This window comes from Rhineura floridana, chromosome 1, assembly GCF_030035675.1.
Source record: "Rhineura floridana isolate rRhiFlo1 chromosome 1, rRhiFlo1.hap2, whole genome shotgun sequence".
Classification (NCBI taxonomy): Eukaryota; Metazoa; Chordata; class Lepidosauria; order Squamata; family Rhineuridae; genus Rhineura; species Rhineura floridana.
In genome coordinates, this window is record NC_084480.1 from 3,122,912 (window position 1) to 3,144,790 (window position 21,879).

Here is a 21,879-nt window from a genome sequence, read left to right on the forward strand (position 1 = left end):
AATTAATTAAAAGGATAGAGTATTTTGCTCTATTGATGAATCTGAAGAACAGTGATGCTATTACTGCTAGACTCCGCTGCTATTTCCCTCGTCCGTCATTACTGAGCCAGCTTCCTCTCTCCTTGATCCTTTTAGAAAACCTTTTCTTGCTTTTGTATGTGTCTCTGCTAATTTGGAGATGAGCCTTCGCCTCCCATCTTTTCTCCTGGGCCCCTCTTTAGAAGGCCAAGGAGAGAGAGGAGCGAATTTTTGCTTTGTGATTTGTTAATGTATTATTATTGGATGTTGTAACTGCTGCTTTTTGTAAATTGTATTTTTTTATTGGTGTATTTTTATATTTGTGTTTATTTTTTATTATTAAGCCGCCTTGAGGGCCTTTTGCCCAAAAGGTGGGGTAGAAATAAGCGTTGTTGTTGTTGTTGTTGTTGATGATGATGATGATGATGATGATGATGATGATGATGATGATGATGATGATGATGATGATGATGATGATGATGATGATGATGATGATGATGATGATGATGATGATGATGATGATGATGATGATGATGATGATGATGATGATGATGATGATGATGATGATGATGATGATGATGATGATGATGATGATGATGATGATGATGATGATGATGATGATGATGATGATGATGATGATGATGATGATGATGATGATGATGATGATGATGATGATGATGATGATGATGATGATGATGATGATGATGATGATGATGATGATGATGATGATGATGATGATGATGATGATGATGATGATGATGATGATGATGATGATGATGATGATGATGATGATGATGATGATGATGATGATGATGATGATGATGATGATGATGATGATGATGATGATGATGATGATGATGATGATGATGATGATGATGATGATGATGATGATGATGATGATGATGATGATGATGATGATGATGATGATGATGATGATGATGATGATGATGATGATGATGATGATGATGATGATGATGATGATGATGATGATGATGATGATGATGATGATGATGATGATGATGATGATGATGATGATGATGATGATGATGATGATGATGATGATGATGATGATGATGATGATGATGATGATGATGATGATGATGATGATGATGATGATGATGATGATGATGATGATGATGATGATGATGATGATGATGATGATGATGATGATGATGATGATGATGATGATGATGATGATGATGATGATGATGATGATGATGATGATGATGATGATGATGATGATGATGATGATGATGATGATGATGATGATGATGATGATGATGATGATGATGATGATGATGATGATGATGATGATGCACCATTAATAAAAAAAACCTCCCCCAGTCCAAAATCAAGAGAGTAGTTTGACAAAGACCAGATCTCAGAAAACTGGGAGTGGTAAAATGGAACTGGAAGAGACCCCAAATTTGGGTTTGTTTGTTTTTTTAAATGCAGTGGCAGAGCCATGTGGATTCTTAGAGTTTTAGTCAAGGAGAAGTGGAGATTCGTGTCAGTTGTGCTGTCAGGAAAACGCTAAAAGGGATGTGCAGAACTGCCAACGCTGCTATTGTGAGTTGAGTGCTCCCTCCCTCTGGCTTTAACTCCTCTTCTCCAGACTCCCTGGCCTCTGTTCCAGCCAGTTTCACAGCCTCAACAAAACATTAAAAGCCATTAAGGCTGCCCAAGAGCTGATTGAAGCAAAATGGGTTACAGCAGAGCTCAGGCCTGTTGCAGGCGAGTGGCCACCTGGCCACACACAAACACAATTTGCAGAGCAGCTGAGCAGACTTGCAAACCACTTTGCCTGGCTCTGCCTTAGCTCTTAGTGTTTCTTGGAGAAGAACTAGAAACTGTGGGGAAATGGGGCTTAGGAGACAGAAATGAAGCAGGCGAAAGACTTATTGAATTCTGTGAAGCCAATAATTTGTTTCCTGCAAACACATTTTTTGAGGAACCGAAAAGACGACTGTACATGTGGACATCACCAAATGGTCAATATAGGAATCAAATTGATTATATGATTGGTAGCAGAAGATGGAGAAGTTCCATACTTTCTGTGAAAACAAGACCAGGAGCAGACTGCGGTACACAGATCATGAACTGATAATATCGAAAATCAGAGTTAAGCTAAAGAAGAACAACAAAGCAATCAAAGAGTGGCTGGACAACCAGCCAGATGGGTGACTAATAAATCTAATAAATAAATAAATAAAAATCATAATGCCAAAACACAATTTAAATAACATCCCATAAGAATATAAAGATCAAATAAAGAACAGATTTGAGACTTTAAACTTAGTTGATAGAGAACCAGAAGAACTATGGAGTGAAGTCAGAGATATTATCAGGGAAGAATGCAAAAAGACATTTATTGTTATGTGCCTTCAAGTTGACCCAATGAATCAGCAACCCTATGAATCAGTGACCTCCAAGAGCATCTGTCATGAGCCACCCTGTTCAGATCTTGTAAGTTCAGGTCTGTGGCTTCCTTTATGGAATCAATCCATCTCTTGTTTGGCTTTCCTCTTTTTCTAACCTCTAGTTAAAAAGAGAGAAGGACCTCAATGGATGACTGAAGAAACTCTTAAAATGGTTAAAGAGAGAAGGAAAGCAAAAGCAAAAGGAGATAGAAACACGGTCAGAACCCTAAATGCAACTATACAACAACTAGTATGTAGGGACAAAGAGAATTATTACAATAGTTATTGTAAAGAAATAGGACAACAGAAAGGGTAGGACAAGATTCGAGAAATGAAAGGGAAATTTATACCAAGAGCAGGTATGTTGAATAATCAACGGGGGACCACACCGACTTACCGAGATGAAATAAAAGGAAGATGGAAGCAATACATTGAAGAACTCTATAAAAGAGATGCTGGGAAAACCAGAAAGGAGTAGAAAAAGAGGAAGGCCAAACGAGAGATGGATTGATTCCGTAAAGGAAGCCACAGACCTGAACTTGCAAGTTCTGAACAGGGTGGTTCATGACAGGTGCTCTTGGAGGTCACTGATTCATAGGGTCGCCATAAGTTGAAATTGACTTGAAGGCACATAACAGCCTTGGCTCTGGAACAACCTCAATAAGCCAGCTCTACCACCCTCCACCATCTGAAAATGGCGCTCCCTCAAATGTCGCCACCCTTTCTCCCTTGATGTCCCTTGTGCTTGGAACAGTCTCCACAAATGTCTATGTGATGCCACCTCTCTTCAAACCACTCCTTAAAGCCCACCTTTTCCTTGATACCTCGGGCACACACACCCCTTTTTCCCCATGTCCTACTTTAATTCAGGCTGAGTTATGTGCAACTTAAAAAATTGCATATTTGGTTGCCTGTCCCCCCCCCCCCAGCTGTCCTGCCTCTCTTGTCTTCCTTATATTGGGACTTAGGTTGTATGCTCCTTGGGGCAGGGACATGCCATCTTGTACTTTGCTGTACATCTGGGAGGCCCCAGGTTAGGGGAGATTGGATTAAGGTTTGCCTCACTTTACCTGGCTCCCTCCAATGAGCTTTCCTCACTGGTGATCATTTAGATTTCTAAAATTTGCCTGATGACCCCTGTGGCCTCTGGGTATATATACATGATTAAGAAGGAATTCATGAGCGAGATAACTTTGAAAATATGTATAAGTTTGCTGCCTGCATTTCAGAGGAGTTTGACCTTCTGCAAGAACCTGCATGTGTCTAGTGTATAGCTGAACTGTACACCTTTGTACTTCAGTCTTTGATGTTATTTTTCTTTATACAACATACACTCATTTTTGCTAATGGCTTAAGGCGATGATCATGTACTGGCATACTTCAGAGTAACATTCCTCGAATTCAGCAAGACCTGCTTCCAAGTCAGTGCTCAAAGGAGGGGGCTGCATAAATAGAAGGAGTTCTCAGTGAACACAGGCTGTACTGTACCAAATGTATCCACTTGCTCCTTCTGTGCCGTGAGTCAGCTGATACAATCATAGAATCATAGAGTTGGAAGGGGCCTTGTAGGCCATCGAGTCCAACCCCCTGCTCACAGCAGGAAATCCACAGCTAGAGCATCTCCCGCAGATAGCTGTCCAGCCTCTGCTTGAAGACATTCAGCGAAGGGGATCCCACCACCTCCCTAGGCAGTCGGTTCCATTGCCGAACTGCCCTTACTGTCAAGAAGTTCCTTCTAATGTCCAATCTGAATCTACGCTCCTGCAACTTAAAACCATTAGACCTAGTCCTACCCTCTGGGGCAGCAGAGAACAAATCTATACCCTCCTCTATGTGACAGCCCTTCAGGTACTTAAAGAGTGCAATCATGTCACCCCTCAGCCTTCTCTTCACCAGACTGAACATGCCAAGTTCCTTCAACCTTTCCTCATAAGACTTGTTCTCCATACCGGCTATCATCCTCGTCGCCCTCTTCTGAACCCGCTCTAACTTGTCTATATCTTTCTTAAAATGAGGCACCCAGAACTGAACGCAGTATTCCAGATGAGGCCTGACTAATGCAGAATATAGTGGGACTATTACTTCCCTCGACCTGGAAACTATAGCTCTGTTTATGCAGCCCAAAACCACGTTTTATTTATTATTTATTTAAAATATCTATACCCCGCCCTTTTTCCGAGGATCTCAGGGCGGCTTACATTAAAACATTAAAACAGCAATAATTAATAAACATGATATTCAGCTTAAGCAATTTAAAATGGAATTAAATAAACATAGGTTAAAACTAACTACATTGGTTAAAAGCCCGTCTAAATAGAACAGTCTTCACCTGTGCATGAAAATTCGATAATGAGGAAGCCAACCGGACCTCAGTAGGGAGAGAATTCCACAGTCTAGGGGCGGCCACCGAAAAAGCCCTATTCTGTGTCTCTGCAAGATGTACTTGCAGGAAGGAAGGGGTAATGAGTAGGGTCTCGCTGGAGGATCTTACAGTCCGAGCAGGTTCATAGAGGGAGAGGCGCTCTGACAGATAGCCTGGACCTAAGCCGTATAAGGCTTTATAGGTCAAAACCAGCACCTTGAATTGTGCCCGGAAACAAATGGGCAACCAGTGGAGCTGATACAACAATGGGGTTGTATGTTCTCTATATCCTGCCCCAGTTAACATCCTGGCTGCAGCTCTTTGTACCAATTTCAATTTCCGAGCAGTCTTCAGGGGCAGCCCCACGTAGAGCGCGTTACAGTAGTCTAATTGGGATGTAACTAAGGCATGTGTCACCGTGGTCAAGTCTGACTGGTCAAGGAACAGGCGCAGTTGGCGCACCAGTCTTAATTGAGCGAAAGCACTCCTAGCCACAGCCGAGACCTGTGCCTCCAAGGTCAGAGCCGAGTCCAGGAGCACTCCCAAACTGCGAACCTGTGATTTCAGGGGGAGTGTAACCCCATCCAGCACAAGTTGAATCCCTATTCCCTGCTCCGCCTTCTGACTGACGAGGAGCACCTCTGTCTTGTCAGGATTTAATTTCAGGATTTAATTTGTATGTATTTTGTACTTTGTATGTATTTAATTTGTATACCACTTTATATTTCAAAAAATCTCAAAGTGGTTTGCATTTCAACAAAAATCAGTATAAATTCTACATTCAATACAGTTGCTAATCATAAGAACAATAATCCACATTTTAAGTAACATAATTGAGCAATAAATCTCTAAACAATGTACATAAAATGAAAACAAAGTGAATCATATACAAAACAAAAAAAGAATATGAGTTATAAAATATATCTAATTCACATGAATATTACATATTGCCCTTGCGTAAAAAACGGTTAGTTTGCAGCTCGTTCTAAGTGTCCAGCATGTGTAACTGACAACAATAATCCTAGTTGTTTTCATTTTTTTGACTCTCCTGATGGAAAATGCCTTCGCTTTTATGCCAAAAACATGGCCCGCCAATGTTGCTGTTTACGGACCATGCCCATCTGCACAGGACCACCATAAATTGGTACTGTAACTTTTTGCCTAAATACCCCCATACAACTTCCTTGATACAGCAAAGGAGAGAACACACTCTTTTCAGTTGCATTTACACAACAAACAACTTTGTGCATTTCTCCTGTCTGTTGATAGTCCACCAAAAACCAATCAGATAGATCTGAGCTGCAGTTTCTGGTTCCTTCCCTATATCGTCCGGTATTTCGAGACTGCCAATGTGGTCCTTCGAGTGCCTTTAACTGCTAAGAGTGGCGAGTGTTCTGCTTATGGACTGTAAGGGACCCTTTTGCAAATTGTGCATGAGGGGCGGGACATGGTCTGTGTTGAACCCAGTGGCTGCCTTGGGGGTGCCGCAATGCTTGATGAGCTTTGGCTGTCAATAGTATACATTTGTGAGTGGGAAGTGGGTAGAATAGGGCTATGTACTCCCATGGAGTTGTTATCTAACCCAGAAGGGTTGCATGTCGTTCCTGGAGGAATGCCAGAAAGTATGCACTATGATGATGGAATAAATAAACAGCTTGTTCACTCCCATCCAGTCCATCACTGATACCAGGCATCGGTTGAGAACCTGGACAGCTTCCTTGGTTTCATCAGGTGGAAAGGAGAGATAGAGTTGGGTGTCATCTGCATATTGGTGGCACCGAACCCCAAAACTCCGGATAACCTCTCCCAGCGGTTTCATGTAGATATTAAATAACATGGGGGACAAAACTGAACCCTGTGGGACCCCATAGGTCAATGGCCAGGTGGTCGAACAGGAGTCCCCCATAACCACCTTCTGGGTTCGTTCCTCCAGGGAGGACCGGAGCCACCGTATTACCATGCCTCCAAGTCCCATCCCAGCGAGGCGGCCCAGAAGGATACCATGGTCGATGGTATCAAAAGCAGCTGAGAGATCCAGTAAAACCAATAGGGACACACTCCCCCAGCTCTCTGCGAAGGTCATCCACCAAGGCGACCAAGGCTGTCTCAGTTCCACAACCTGGCCTGAAACCAGATTGAGCTGGATCTAGATAGTCAGTCTCATCCAAAAATCCCTGGAGCTGAGCAGTCACCACCCGCTCTATTATCTTGCCAAGAAAAGGAATATTAGATACTGGGCGGTAATTACCTAATAATAGGGGGTCCAAGGAAGGTTTTTTCAGTAAAGGTCTTATTACTGCCTCCTTTAGACAGGACGGTATTCTGCCCTGTCCCAAAGAGGCATTAATCACTTCCATGACCCACTTAACCAGTCCCTCTCTAGCAGTTTTTATAAGCCAGGAAGGGCAAGAATCTAACATGCACGTGGTAGGACGTACTTCTCCAAGGATTCTGTCCACATCCTCGGGTTGAACAAGCTGAAAAGAATCCATTCTAATTAAACAAGCAGGAGCCGAAGTTACATCCATAGAGACTGTATTAATCTTGGCGTCTAAGTCAGAACGAATCTGGGCAACTTTGTTTGCAAAATAACATGCAAACTCATGACAGCGGGCTATAGAGTGGTCAACATATTCATGATGGTCAGAATTTAAAAGACCCTTAACAACTTGAAACAATTCCGCCGGACGAGATTCAGCGGATGCAATAGAGGCGGAGAAGAAGAATTTCTTCTGGGTCCTCACTGCTATGGAATAGGTTTTTAGATAGGTTCTAGCCCGTGTTCGATCAGATTCGCTCAGAGTTTCTGCCAACGTCGCTCTAGTCTCCGTCTTTCGCGTTTCATCATCGCCAGTTCTCCAGTAAACCAGGGAGCAGATTTGGTTCCAATCCGCGAAAGGAGGCGCTTAGGGGCGATTGTGTCCACCGCCCTGGTCATTTCCTCATTCCAAAGGTCGACCAAGGCTTCGACAGAATCACCTGCCGAGGTGACCGGAAAATCCCCAAGAGCCATCAGAAAACCATCCGGATCCATCAGTCTCCTGGGGCGGACCATTCTAATTGGTCCCCCACCCCTGCGGAGGTTCTGAGTCGCAGTGAGTCAAAAACTAACCAGGTAGTGATCTGTCCATGACAACGGAACTAATAAAAGTTCCTCCACACCAAGATCACAAACATCTCATCTAGCACAGAAGACAAGGTCCAAAGTATGACCAGCAGCGTGAGTGGGGCCAGATATTATTTGGGACAAACCCATGGTTGTCATGGAGGCCATGAACTCCTGAGCCACTCCAGAAAGGGCAACATCGGCGTGGACATTGAAGTCGCCCAGTACCACAAGCCTGGTAGACTCCAGTATCAACCCCGAGATTATCCCAGTTAGCTCAGGAAGGGAGACAGTTGGGCAGCGGGGTGGGCGGTACACCAACAGAATCCCTATTTTGTCCCAAGCACCCAACTTCAAAAAAACGCATTCGAACCCTGAGGACTGTGGAAGAGGGTACCTGGTCAGATAGATGGTATTTCAAAAGATCACTGCGACTCCACCTCCCCGTTCCCCAGGTCTAGCCTGCTGGTGTACAGAGAAACCAGGGGGACAAAGCTGAGAGAGATTAACTCCCCCAGCCTCATCCAACCAGGTCTCTGTAATACACGCCAGGTCAGTGCACTCATCCAGAATCAGTTCCTGGATAGCACTAGATTTACCATTCACTGACCTGGCGTTCACGAGCAGCATTTTCAACCCAGGGGAATAGTCACCACGGCTATCCAGGGTATCTGAATGAGAGAGCAACTTGGGGGTTACCAACGTTCTGTTCCCTAGTTCGATTAAATAAGTGTCTCCCAAGAGCGTTTGCCTTTTTTGCCACAGCATCACACTGCTGGGTCATGTTCAACTTGCGGTCCACTACAATTCCAAGGTCCTTCTCACACGCACTACTGCTAAGCTGGGTATTTCCCATCCTGTACCCGTGCATTTTGTTTTTGTGGCCTAAATGCAGAATCTTGCATTTGTCTTTATTGAATTTCATTTTATTAATTTCAGCCCAATTTTCTAGTCTATCCAGGTCCCTTTGGATTTTATTCCTGTCTTCCATTGTGTTAGCTATCCCTCCCAGTTTCATATCATCTGCAAACTTCATAAGGCTTCCCTCCACCCTGTCATCTAAGTCATTGATAAAAATGTTGAAGAGTATCGGCCCCAGGACACAACCCTGTGGCACTCCACTCGAGACCTCCTTCCAGTCCGAAGCAGAGCTACCGACGGCCACTCTTTGAGTATGGTTTTCCAACCAGTTGTGAATCCACCTGACAGTATTTCCATGTAGTCTGCATTTGACCAGTTTGCTAATCAAAAGGTCGTGGGGGACTTTGTCAAACGCTTTGCTGAAATCTAGATAGATGACATCTACAGCATTTCCACCATCTGCTAAGCTAGTGACCCGATCAAAAAAAGAGATGAGATTAGTTTGACAGGATTTTTTCTTGACAAACCCATGCTGGCTCCTACTAATCATAGCATTGTCATCTAGATAGTTGCCAATGGACTCTTTTATTATCTGTTCTAATATCTTTCCCGGTATTGAAGTCAGACTGACCGCCCTGTAATTCCCCGGATCTTCTTTTTTACCCTTTTTAAAGAGCGGGACGACGTTTGCCCGTCTCCAATCCTCCGGGACCTCTCCCGTTCTCCAGGATTTCTCAAAGATGATGGCAAGAGGTTCCGAGAGTACATCCGCAAGTTCCTTCAATACTCTGGGATGCAGTTCATCAGGCCCTGGAGATTTGAACTCATTTAGGTTAACTAGGTATTTCCTGACTATCTCCTTATCAATCTTGAACTGCTATCCCGACCCCTTACTGAGATTGCTACCGATGCAAGGTTGCACACTGTTCCCTTTTTGGGAGAAAACGGAGGCAAAATAGGCGTTGAGCAGTTCTGCCTTTTCCTTGTTATCTGTCAACATTTTGCCATCCTCATTGAGCAGCAGTCCCACCATTTCCTTGGTCTTTCTCTTGCTTCGAACATATCTGAAAAACCCCTTTTTGTTGTTCCTCGCTTCCCTCGCCAGCCTCAGCTCATTCTGGGTTTTAGCTTTCCTTACACTATTCCTGCAAGCCCGAGCCGCTCGTCGGTACTCTTCCTTGGTGATGCGTCCTTCCTTCCATTCTTTATACATGCTCTTTTTTATTTTTACCTCCTCCACCAGTCTTCCGTGTAGACACATTGGTTTTTTCCAATGTCTTCCGTTTTTCTTTCTCTTTGGAATTGTTTGCGATTGCGCTTTTTGTAATACGTTGTTCATGAACTCCCACGCGTCTTGGGCTCCTTTTTTCTTTAGTCTATCTAGCCATGGGATCCTACCCATCATTTCCCTGAGCTTGCTAAAATCGGCTTTCCTGAAATCCAAGGTCCATATTTGACTATATTCTTCTTTGGCTTTCCCCAGAATCACGAATTCCAGCTACTAATAAGTAGCAGGGCTAGACTTTATTCTTTCCCCTATCAGTGGTCAATATTCGGAAAGCTCACCACACTGCTGGGCAGATGGGAAGGGAGAGGTGCTCCTTGCACACAGCAGGAAATGCACATCTGTGCATATTTCTTAATTGCCACCCTAGGCTCCTACTGGGAGGAAAATGGACTGCCTTCAAGTCGATTCTGACTTATGGTGACCCTATGAGTGGGATATAAATCAAATAATAAGTAAATAAATAAACAGTGTGGCATTACATCCGGAGTATGATGAGCTCTTGCCTAGTCTTTTCATGGTGGATCCCACCTCTTAAGGCTGTCGTGAAGATAATGGATGAAGACTTTCCTTTGAAGAGCTTTGAAGGTGTGTTGTTAAGTGCTAAAGAGAAGGGGATAAGTTATTTATTCAATTTATAAACCACCCTTCAGTGTGAAGGTTCCCAGGCAGTATACAGCAGCATTCAATTTTTAAAAAATAATATATTAAAATATAACTTACCAGGGCAACCTGTATCCAGGTGTCTATGCTCTGGAGCCTCCACATTAGACAATTGCAATGCATTGTGCATGGGGCTGTTTTTGAAGACAGTTTGGAACTACAGCTAAGGTAGGACATGGCAACTAGATTGTTAACTGGAACAAGAAGTCTTGAACATGTAACACTGATTACCAATTTGTTTTGCTCTTTAAAGCCTTACATGGCTCAAGACCCCTATACCGAAAGGGTTTCATTTCCTCATATGAATCAGCCTGGGCCCTGAGGTCATCTTCTGAGGCCATTGTCCGCATGCTACCTCTAAGGGAGGACTAGAGGACGGCAATGAGAGAACAGGCCTTTTACTATCATGGATGTCCATCCATGGAATGCTTTCCCCAGGGAGACCCAGGTTCTTGCTCATTTTTGCACCAGGCAAAGTTGATTTTGCTTTTCTGGCATGTGGGCAGCACCAGTGCTTGGATGTTTGTACTCTATGTTTTTAATGTTTATGCCTTTTTATTATTGTATCTTGTTCTTGTTATAAATTGCTTTGGGACTTTCTGTTGTGGGAACTAGAGATTCGTAAATTCAATAAACTGAACCTTAAACCTACAGCAACACATAAAACCAGGTTCAGGGCGAGGCTTTGCTGACAGAATAGGTAGACCATCCTAGAAACAACTGACCAGGGAGTTCTTCCTGAAAGCCTGAAAGCTACCTTGTCCTAAATTGGAACTAATTGTGCTAGACAGTTCTTTTTTTTTTTTTGTGAACCCCTTTTTCTGTCCTTTTAAAACTACTTTTAGCACAAGCCAGTCCCTGTTCAGTCCTGCAGTCTTGAGGTCATCCAAACAAGGTAGTGATGTCAGGGAACCAATTTAGTGATGTCAGGGAACCAATTTAGTAACTTCAGCAAAACCACATGTGGATTTCTTAGTCAAAGAGTTCACAAAGTGCAACAACATGTTCTGTGACTGCAATTAAGTTTGGATTTTCAGCACCGTCTTCAGCCATTTCTACTCTTTGCTCAGTAAAGTCTCATTCCATTCCCTTACAGGCTCCCCTGCTAACGTCATCAGCAGTTATGTATATTTGTCTCATCACATCGGCAGATGTTCAGCCCCCTGCAAATTGTGATCCGCTGACAAGGCCTTTTGCACAGAGTGCATTTGCTGAACAGAGCAGCTCTCACAGCCAGCCCTTTGTCAATCAGCCCCTTCTTTTCCCTGGAGGCCAAGACTTCACCTGAGGAGGAGGTTCAAAACCCTGAAACGTCAAGGTCAGCCCCTGAGGCCTGCCAGGGCTTTGCCCATGGACCAGAAAGGGTGCTCAGTAGCCCTTTGTCTCATCAAACCATGCCGGCCCAAGACCCATGCATTCTTCTTTTTTAGCCATTCACCAACAATTAATGCGAAATGAGATTGCAATTGAAAATTATTAAGAGTAAGTTTTAGTGAAATATCTTTTAAAAAAGCATGCCTATCTTACTTTGAGGTGGGCAAGACATATTTGTCCCCGAAGAGGTACGCCTGGCGCCTCCATTATTATCTTTCCGGCGCCAGGTAAAGACCTTCTTATGCTCCCAGGCATTTTAATCATTTTAATCTTTTTATCTTTTTAATCTTGTAATACTAATCCTTTTTATCATCTTATAGTTTGTTTAATTGTATTTTGTTTTCATTGTGTCTTATATGTTCTGTGATTTTATTATGATGATGTATGTATTTTATCCTATTCTGTTTACCGCCCTGAGAGCTACTTGCTATGGGCGGTATATAAATGTAACAAAATAAATAAATAAATAAAATTTGTGTGTGTCCTTTCTTCCTTTCTACAGGTCATCTTGGCAGTGCTTTGTGCTCTGCAGCTTTCCCTTCTGCCATGCTTCAGCTAAAAGACATCATGAGGCCATTCCTCTCAAGGCACACTTTCAAAGCCGGAAGTGCAGGCAGCTGGGGAGGCTGCAGAGTGTAGAAGAGTTTACTAGAAAGAAAAGCAACAGAGATGAGGCCACCTGGCAATGATAACGTCAGCTCAAAGCCGGTGGCGGCTGGTGACTCCATGCCAGTGGGGCAGTGGTATTTGCTCTGGGTTTTAATCCGAACATTCAAGGAGCTGTCCAAGATGATTCCTCTTCAGCTTTCTATACCATTTTATAAACTGCCACCAGGTCCCCCTTTAGTCATCCATATGGAGCCTGTGACTCCCTTCCTGGAACACCAGCAGTGGGTTGATATATGTCCCCAAAACCAATTCACAGTGCTGGGGATGAACTTTAAAGCTCTTCAGGGTTTGGGGCCACGATGTCTATATAAAGCTGCCCACCTACTGAGATAGTCAGAGGGGGGCCCTTTTTGCCCCAAAGGCTGCAGAAAAATGCCAGCTATAGGCCTTTCTTTGGCTGCTGTGACCATTACTAGACAGGGATAGCCCGGCTACCAGCGGCGTCACTAGCGGGAGTGCAGGGGGTGCGGACCTCCGGTGCGCGCACTCCCTCGAGGCCAGCCACCCCGTCCATGCCCCTGGGAGGGTGCACACCGGAGGCGCACCCAGCTGGAGAAGGCCTGCGAACACCAGCAAGCCTCCCTTGCCCTGCCTACGCTGCTCCCGGTCTCGCCCGCCCACCCACCTCCGAGGAGGAGTTGGAGCAGCCTTGCCAGGCAACAGCGTGGGGTGGGGTGGCTCTGGGTGTCACCCCCCTCATGGTGACACCCGGGTGCGGGCCGCACCCTCCGCATCCCAGTAGTGACGCCCCTGCCGGCTACCATAATCCATGCTCTGGTAACTTCCTGACTGGATTACTGTAATGTGGGCCTGCCATTGAGGAAGACATGGAAGTTGCAGCTAGTGAAGTATGTGAGTAAAGCTGCTAAACTGAACATCCTACAGGGCTGCCTCTAAAAGAGCAAAATCCTAGTCTGGGAGCACTCCTGGATCCATCTTTGTCGCTAGAGGCCCAGGTGATCTCTATGGCTAGGAGTGCCTTTTACCAGCTTTGGCTGGTAAGACAGCTGCGGCCGTTTCTGGACCGGGAGAGCCTGACTGCTGTTGTCCACAATCTGGTAACTTCTAGGTTGAATTACATCATCATCATCATCTTCATCATCATGATTAATAATAATAATAATAATAATAATTAGTAGTAGTAGTAGAAGTAGTAGAAGTAGAAGTACTAGAAGTAGTATTTCGCCTTTCGTCCTAGAATGTGCTTTGTGTGGGGCTGCCCTTGAGGTTGGTCCGGAAGCTGCAGCTGGTGCAAAATGCGGCAGTGAGACCGCTCAGTGGGGCAGGGTATCGCCAACATGTCACCCCACTGGTGAAAGAATTGCACTGGCTGCCCATTGGCTACCGGGCCAAGTTCAAAGTTCTAGTTTTGGCATACAAAGCCCTATACAGCTTGGGACCAGGATACCTGAAAGATTATCTTACCCCTTATATCCCCAGTCGATCACTGCGCTCTGCAAGTGAGTGCCCCCTGAAGATACCATCTTATCAGGGGGTTCGTTCTGTATAATATAGGAAACGGACCTTTAGTGTGGCGGCATCTACCCTTTGGAATTCCCTCCCCTTAAATATTAGACAGGTGCCATCTCTGTTATCTTTTTGGCGCCTTTTGAAGACTTTCCTCTTTCAACTAGCCTTTTAAGTAGAGACCTTATCCCAGTCTGGGTCTGTGTTGGAATTGCTTTAGAAGATGTTTTGCTTTAATATGTTTTGAAGATGTTTTGCTTTAATATGTTTTGAAGATGTTTTGCTTTAATATGTTTTGAAGATGTTTTGTTTAAAATGCAGGGATGTAGTTGTCCAGGGTCTTGGGGGGTCTTAGACCCTTTACTTTTTTAGGATCAGGTCTCAGCAGGGTCCTTATGACTCCAGTATTCTATGAGCCAATCAGCATGAAAGGGGAGTGTGTTAGCCACTGAGAAGTTTTTGGACATGCTTCTTTGTCCTTTCCTGCTGATTGGAGCCAATCAGAGTGAAAGGAGGTGCATCAACCACTGAGAAGACTGTTCTCAGTAACTAACACCCACCCCTTTCATGCTTATTGACTCCTAGGGACATCTGTGGTTGTGGGAGAAGGCATTAACAAGGATCTCATTCTCAATCCAGCAGCAAAAAAGGGGGCATGGCTGTGACTATCATGAAAAGACCCTGCATGTCTGATTTGCCTCTTGTTGTTGTTGTTATGTGCCTTCAAGTCAATTTCGACTTATAGCGACCCTATGAATCAGCGACCTCCAAGAGCATCTGTCATGAACCACCCTGTTCAGATCTTGCAAGTTCAGGTCTGTGGCTTCCTTTATGGAATCAATCCATCTCTTGTTTGGCCTTCCTCTTTTTCTACTCCCTGCTGTTTTCCCCAGCATTATTGTCTTTTCTAGTGAATCATGTCTTCTCATTATGTGTCCAAGTATGATATCCTCAGTTTCATCATTTTAGCTTCTAGTGACAGTTCTGGTTTAATTTGTTCTGACACCCAATTATTTGTCTTTTTTGCAGTCCATGGTGTCTGCAAAGCTCTCCTCCAACACCACATTCCAAATGAATTGATTTTTCAATCTTATCCGCTTTTTTCACTGTCCAACTTCCACATCCACTTCCACTTCCACAACACAAACTCTGGCAAAAGAAATGCAAGAAGACAATAAGGGATGCTAAAAAAGAATTTGAGGAGCACATTGCTAAGAACATAAAAACCAACAACAAAAAATTCTATAAATACATTCAAAGCAGGAGACCATCTAGGGAGACAATTGGACCCTTGGATGATAAGGGAGTCAAAGGTGTACTAAAGAACGATAAGGAGATTGCAGAGAAGCTAAATGAATTCTTTGCATCTGTCTTCACAGTGGAAGATATAGGGCAGATCCCTGAACCTGAACTAACATTTGCAGGAAGGGATTCTGAGGAACTAAGACAAATAGTGGTAACGAGAGAGGAAGTTCTAAGCTTAATGGACAATATAAAAACTGACAAATCACCGGGCCCGGATGGCATCCACCCGAGAGTTCTCAAAGAACTCAAAGGTGAAATTGCTGATCTGCTAACTAAAATATGTAACTTGTCCCTCGGGTCCTCCTCCGTGCCTGAGGACTGGAAAGTGGCAAATGTAACGCCAATCTTCAAAAAGGGATCCAGAGGGGATCCCGGAAATTACAGGCCAGTTAGCTTAACTTCTGTCCCTGGAAAACTGGTAGAAAGTATTATTAAAGCTAGATTAACTAAGCACATAGAAGAACAAGCCTTGCTGAAGCAGAGCCAGCATGGCTTCTGCAAGGGAAAGTCCTGTCTCAGTAACCTATTAGAATTCTTTGAGAGTGTCAACAAGCATATAGATAGAGGTGATCCAGTGGACATAGTGTACTTAGACTTTCAAAAAGCGTTTGACAAGGTACCTCACCAATGGCTTCTGAGGAAGCTTAGCAGTCATGGAATAAGAGGAGAGGTCCTCTTGTGGATAAGGAATTGGTTAAGAAGCAGAAAGCAGAGAGTAGGAATAAACGGACAGTTCTCCCAATGGAGGGCTGTAGAAAGTGGAGTCCCTCAAGGATCGGTATTGGGACCTGTACTTTTCAACTTGTTCATTAATGACCTAGAATTAGGAGTGAGCAGTGAAGTGGCCAAGTTTGCTGATGACACTAAATTGTTCAGGGTTGTTAAAACAAAAAGGGATTGCGAAGAGCTCCAAAAAGATCTCTCCAAACTGAGTGAATGGGTGGAAAAATGGCAAATGCAATTTAATATAAACAAGTGTAAAATTATGCATATTGGAGCAAAAAATCTGAATTTCACATATACGCTCATGGGGTCTGAACTGGCGGTGACCGACCAGGAGAGAGACCTCGGGGTTGTGGTGGACAGCACGATGAAAATGTCGACCCAGTGTGCGGCAGCTGTGAAAAAGGCAAATTCCATGCTAGCAATAATTAGGAAAGGTATTGAAAATAAAATAGCCGATATCATAATGCCGTTGTATAAATCTATGGTGCGGCCGCATTTGGAATACTGTGTACAGTTCTGGTCGCCTCATCTCAGAAAGGATATTATAGAGTTGGAAAAGGTTCAGAGGAGGGCAACCAGAATGATCAAGGGGATGGAGCGACTCCCTTACGAGGAAAGGTTGCAGCATTTGGGGCTTTTTAGTTTAGAGAAAAGGCGGGTCAGAGGAGACATGATAGAAGTGTATAAAATTATGCATGGCATTGAGAAAGTGGATAGAGAAAAGTTCTTCTCCCTCTCTCATAATACTAGAACTCGTGGACATTCAAAGAAGCTGAATGTTGGAAGATTCAGGACAGACAAAAGGAAGTACTTCTTTACTCAGCGCATAGTTAAACTATGGAATTTGCTCCCACAAGATGCAGTAATGGCCACCAGCTTGGATGGCTTTAAAAGAAAATTAGACAAATTCATGGAGGACAGGGCTATCAATGGCTACTAGCCATGATGGCTGTGCTCTGCCACCCTAGTCAGAGGCAGCATGCTTCTGAAAACCAGTTGCCGGAAGCCTCAGGAGGGGAGAGTGTTCTTGCACTCGGGTCCTGCTTGTGGGCTTCCCCCAGGCACCTGGTTGGCCACTGTGAGAACAGGATGCTGGACTAGATGGGCCACTGGCCTGATCCAGCAGGCTCTTCTTATGTTCTTATGTTCTTATGCTCTTAGAGATCGGGAATACCACGGTCTGAATGATCCTGATTTTAGTGTTCAGTGATACATAAATAAATATAAATGCAAACTGAATCAAATTTCCCCCCCATCCTTACCAGAATTGTGCGACATGTTCCAAACGCTGCTGCAGTGTACATGACTATGAAGTCATGATATCACTGGCAATTCTTTTCCCTTTTCCCCAGCTGTTGCACACTTGCTCAATGTTTCTGTTGAGCTCTCCACCACAATTCAAGGATTTTTCTCCTGCTCATGAACTGCAGACCCCATGTGAAGCTGGGATTTATTTATTTCTCCTCCACTGTATCACTCTAGTCTTGGTTGAATTTCGAACAACGAATGGTTCTTGATTCAGGGGAAACTCCCAAAATTATACAAATCAACCATTTGTATGAGTATAAAACTCACCTTGCTAAAGAAATGGCTTTGTGTAGCAACTGTTTTTTCTCTCTTTTAAAGGAAAGGAAAAGCAGTATCAGCAAGGAAATTAAAGTGGTTGGGGGTGGTTGTGAAGGAAGCCTGCAGAGCAATCTGTTGAATGTTTTAGAAATAAAAGCAAGAGATATTTTAGCTGCAACATCTGGGAGGGAAAGTAGCGGGGTGGGGGGAAGTAAAAGAGCATTAATACCTGAATATATTGGTGGGGCAGAGAAGCCCAAGTCTAAAAGGCTGACTAGCAATAAAAAAATCCATTAGATATTTGTCCTCCCCACTCCCTCCTGAGCGAGAGTCCTTAAACGCATTCTCCATCTTTGGTGCACACGCAAAGAGCCCCCTCCCTGCTGCTGCTGCTGCCGTCATGATGCCACTTGGGCCCGGTCCCGAGCATCCTCTTAATGTGTGTGAGGAACATGCTGACTTCATTAAAGCCGTCGGTTAATGTCCGGATGGACCCACTCCACGGGTCGCATTTATCACCAGGGCGATGGCATATTTAGCGTGAGGCCGTTAGCATAATCAGAATGGATGAAGCCACCTCAGGGAGAGAAGAGGAGGCAGCTTTTAATAGACCCATAAGTGCTGGTGGGATGAATATTTATGGTGCGCTTCCTTTCCGAAGGCGGCACAATGAAATATTCAGCTGGAAAGAGGACACAGGATGTGTGGCGTGTGTGCAGACACTCTTTCTACTCCAGGGAAGCTCTTTTCACCTGTCCCTGCATCAACGGTCCTTCCAGTTCCCATAAGGTGGGAGTGAGCTGTCAGAGACCACAAAGATCTGCACAGACACACACCTCACAAGAAAAGGCTGCAAAGCAGGACTATCCCAGTCTTCACATGAAATTGGGACTACGGAGAGCCGTATGCAAGTACTGCAGCGCACACGTACACCACAAGAGATGTTTTTAAATGCTTCAGACAACTTAAGAAACCAAGCCAAGCTGCACATTGCAAAAGGAGGCCAGATGAAATCCAAGATCCTTTCCAGCTCTATGGTGTGGATCACGTACAGTATAATGCTACGTCATTGTTTGTTTAGCCAAAGTGAGGTTTGTTTGAATGTCTGAACCATGCCCAGCAGAATAAGTGCAGTTGATTGCTGGAAACAGCCATTGATGTGAAGCCATGGTTTGTTGTTGGCTTACAAATAATGACTTGTTTTAACTATGGTTTGGTGTTATGCCAAAACCCAAGAGCCTTCTTTAACCATGGTTTATTTGGACACCCTTCCCCTGAAGCTTACTAAGCTACAGAGGCACAGGGCAAGAGCGACAGAAAGCCAACCAAGCTTTGAAGAAACTAGCCGTGGCTTGTATGTTCATCGGTGAGATGACTTGTGGTTTGTTGAACACTATGCTTAAAACAAACCATGGCTTAGTATAATGGGTCAAAGCAGCCATTGATTCTTATAAATTGTTTTAAATTGTGTTTTAAATTGTTTTTAAAAGATGTGTTTTTAAATTTGTATATTTGTTTTTAATGTTTTTAGTTATTGTAAACCGCCCAGAGAGCTTCGGCTATGGGGCGGTATATAAATACACTAAACAAATAGCAATCCTGAAAGGTAGGCCTACATTATCATCCCCGTATAACAGATGGGAGGGTTGAGGAAAATGGTTTGAAATGAGATTCGAACCAGGGGCTTATAGCTCATGCTCTTCACTACCACATACCACCAGCTATTTAAATGTGGCTTCATGAATGGAATGTGTGGATGTTTTGGATACCTGTGGCACCAGGAATAACGGGACAATGGTGGATGGTGGGCCCCAGAGAGCAGAGCTGGCAAGAGGGGAGTATGCCACATTTTGGCCAATCCGCATAAGAAATGGAGGCAGAAAATTGATATGGGAGAGAAGCACCCCAGGAAGGAGAAAGCACATCTTCAATGCAAAGAGTCCTCACCTAGGCCAGAACATGCAATTTGGGATGTGGGCTTATTTTCTCTTATAAAAACCCTTCGTGTGAGAGTCTGGCCATTTTTTTTTTAAATTAAACTATAGGCAAAGTCTAGACTTTTTCTGGGGCTATTGTCAGCATGTGAAGTCTCCCTGCTGTTTGAGCTATTGTCAGTACTTCTCTGAAGTGCAAAAAGAGACTTGCAGAGACGTTTCTCTACCTGCAGCAGCTTGAAATATTTGCACTGATAATGAACACGCAGAATGGGGGGGGGGAGCAGCCTCGAAGCAGCTTTCATTCAAGCCAGGTTTCTGGCCTGCTTTCGCTTCAAGGAGATGCCTTCCAGGGCCCAGTGCTTAAGACTCTGTTTCATAAAGAATTGTCAAGCCAGTTTTTAAGGGTGTTTTTCTTGTTTAGCATCCAACATGGAAGCTGCTCCTTAACTGGTCTGCCAGCCTAACTGACAGAACTGGCATTTTTCTACTGCACCCAGTCTTGTGGCTGCTAGTTTGCAGCCCAGAGAAGATGCAGTTGTCATCATGCATTGATCAACTGGGAGATTTTATTTATTTATTTATTACATTTATACCCCACCTTTCTTTTCATGATAGAAACTCAGGTGCCTTCCATATGGTTCCCAGGCGGTCTCCCATCCAGGCCCTGACCAGAACTGGCCCTGCTTAGCTTCAGCAGGGTGCTGGCCTCATGTGCCTTCAGACCATAGCAGCTGCAACTGCTGCAGCCCACCTCTGTGACAGAATCATTTCATCCCTCCTTCACTCTGCCTGGAGTGGGGCAAATATGGGCAGTGGAGTATTTTTTTATCTTTTTATTTTATTCATTGTAACGGTATCCCGCCATCCTCCAAGGGGTTCAAGGCGGTGCTCATGCTCCCACCCATTTTATTTATTTATTTATTTATTATTTATTAATTAAATTTATACCCCGCCTTATGGCCAAAAGGCCCTCAAGGCGGCTTACAAAAAACAGGAACATAACAATACATCAATAGAGCATACAACATCAATAAAATAAGACAATTCTCAAAATGAAATAACGATTCTCAAAATGAAATAACAAATAACGTTATTAAAAGCAAATGACTGAGCAAGTGTTACTTTAAATACTTGTATATACATGTCCACAAGCCGAGAACAAGAATAATGCTGGCAGCTGGTTTTGTTATCAGTCAAATTACTCTTCATTTTCACGGTCAGCTGGGTTATTCCTTTTCAGACATTCAAATTCTTCATTCCCCTAGGAATAAACGAGATAGGTTATGATGGAGGGACGGGCCACCCGGAAGAACTGGGAATTAAACCGCCTCCAAACATTGAGAAACTCGATATCGATGGCAAACCGCTTGGCGTTCCCCAGGTTGCAGAAGATCTCATCCGGCGGGAGAGTGATGTTCTTATCCAGGCTGCTGCTAACACCGCCGCCGCTGCTGCCGCCGCCGCTCCTGCTGCTGCTATTCCAACCACTGCCTCGGCTGCCCCGCTCCGCCACTTTTAGGTTTGGAAAGTGCAAATTTCTACACCAAAGCACGCACGCGAGCCCAGCCAGGAGGAGGCAGTATGTCTCTGAAAACTGGTTGCCAGGAATTGCAAGTGAGGAGAGAGCCGTTGTGCTCAAGTCCTGATTGCAAGCTTCCTAATTGGGGTGTCTGGTTAGCCACTATGAGAACAAAGTGCTGGACTAGATATAACTCTGACCTCCTTCAGCAGGGCTCTTCTTATCTTCTGAGGTAGAAGAGGTGCTGCTGTCACACCTCATCTCCCATTCAATCAAGCTGTTTAAAGGGAAACACCCTACTCTGCTCCTCTCTCAAGTGGAGTGCACCCCTTCCTACTGCCCCAAGGCAGGAGCCTACCAGAGTCAAAGAGCTTTGCCCTCACCACAATCCCCAAACAGTGGCCTTAGTTCCCCCGTCCAGGGACAGCAGGCCTTTCATGGGGCCTCTGGGAAAAGGGGGCGGGGCTGGTACAGCTGAAACCCTCCAGGTCTCCTCCTTGTGTGCTCCATCTTCCCATGCCCCTGAACTCCTTGGCATGGTGGATGGCATTCCTGGTACCGGTGAAACAGTGAGTATTTTGTTTCCTCACACCAAGAAAGC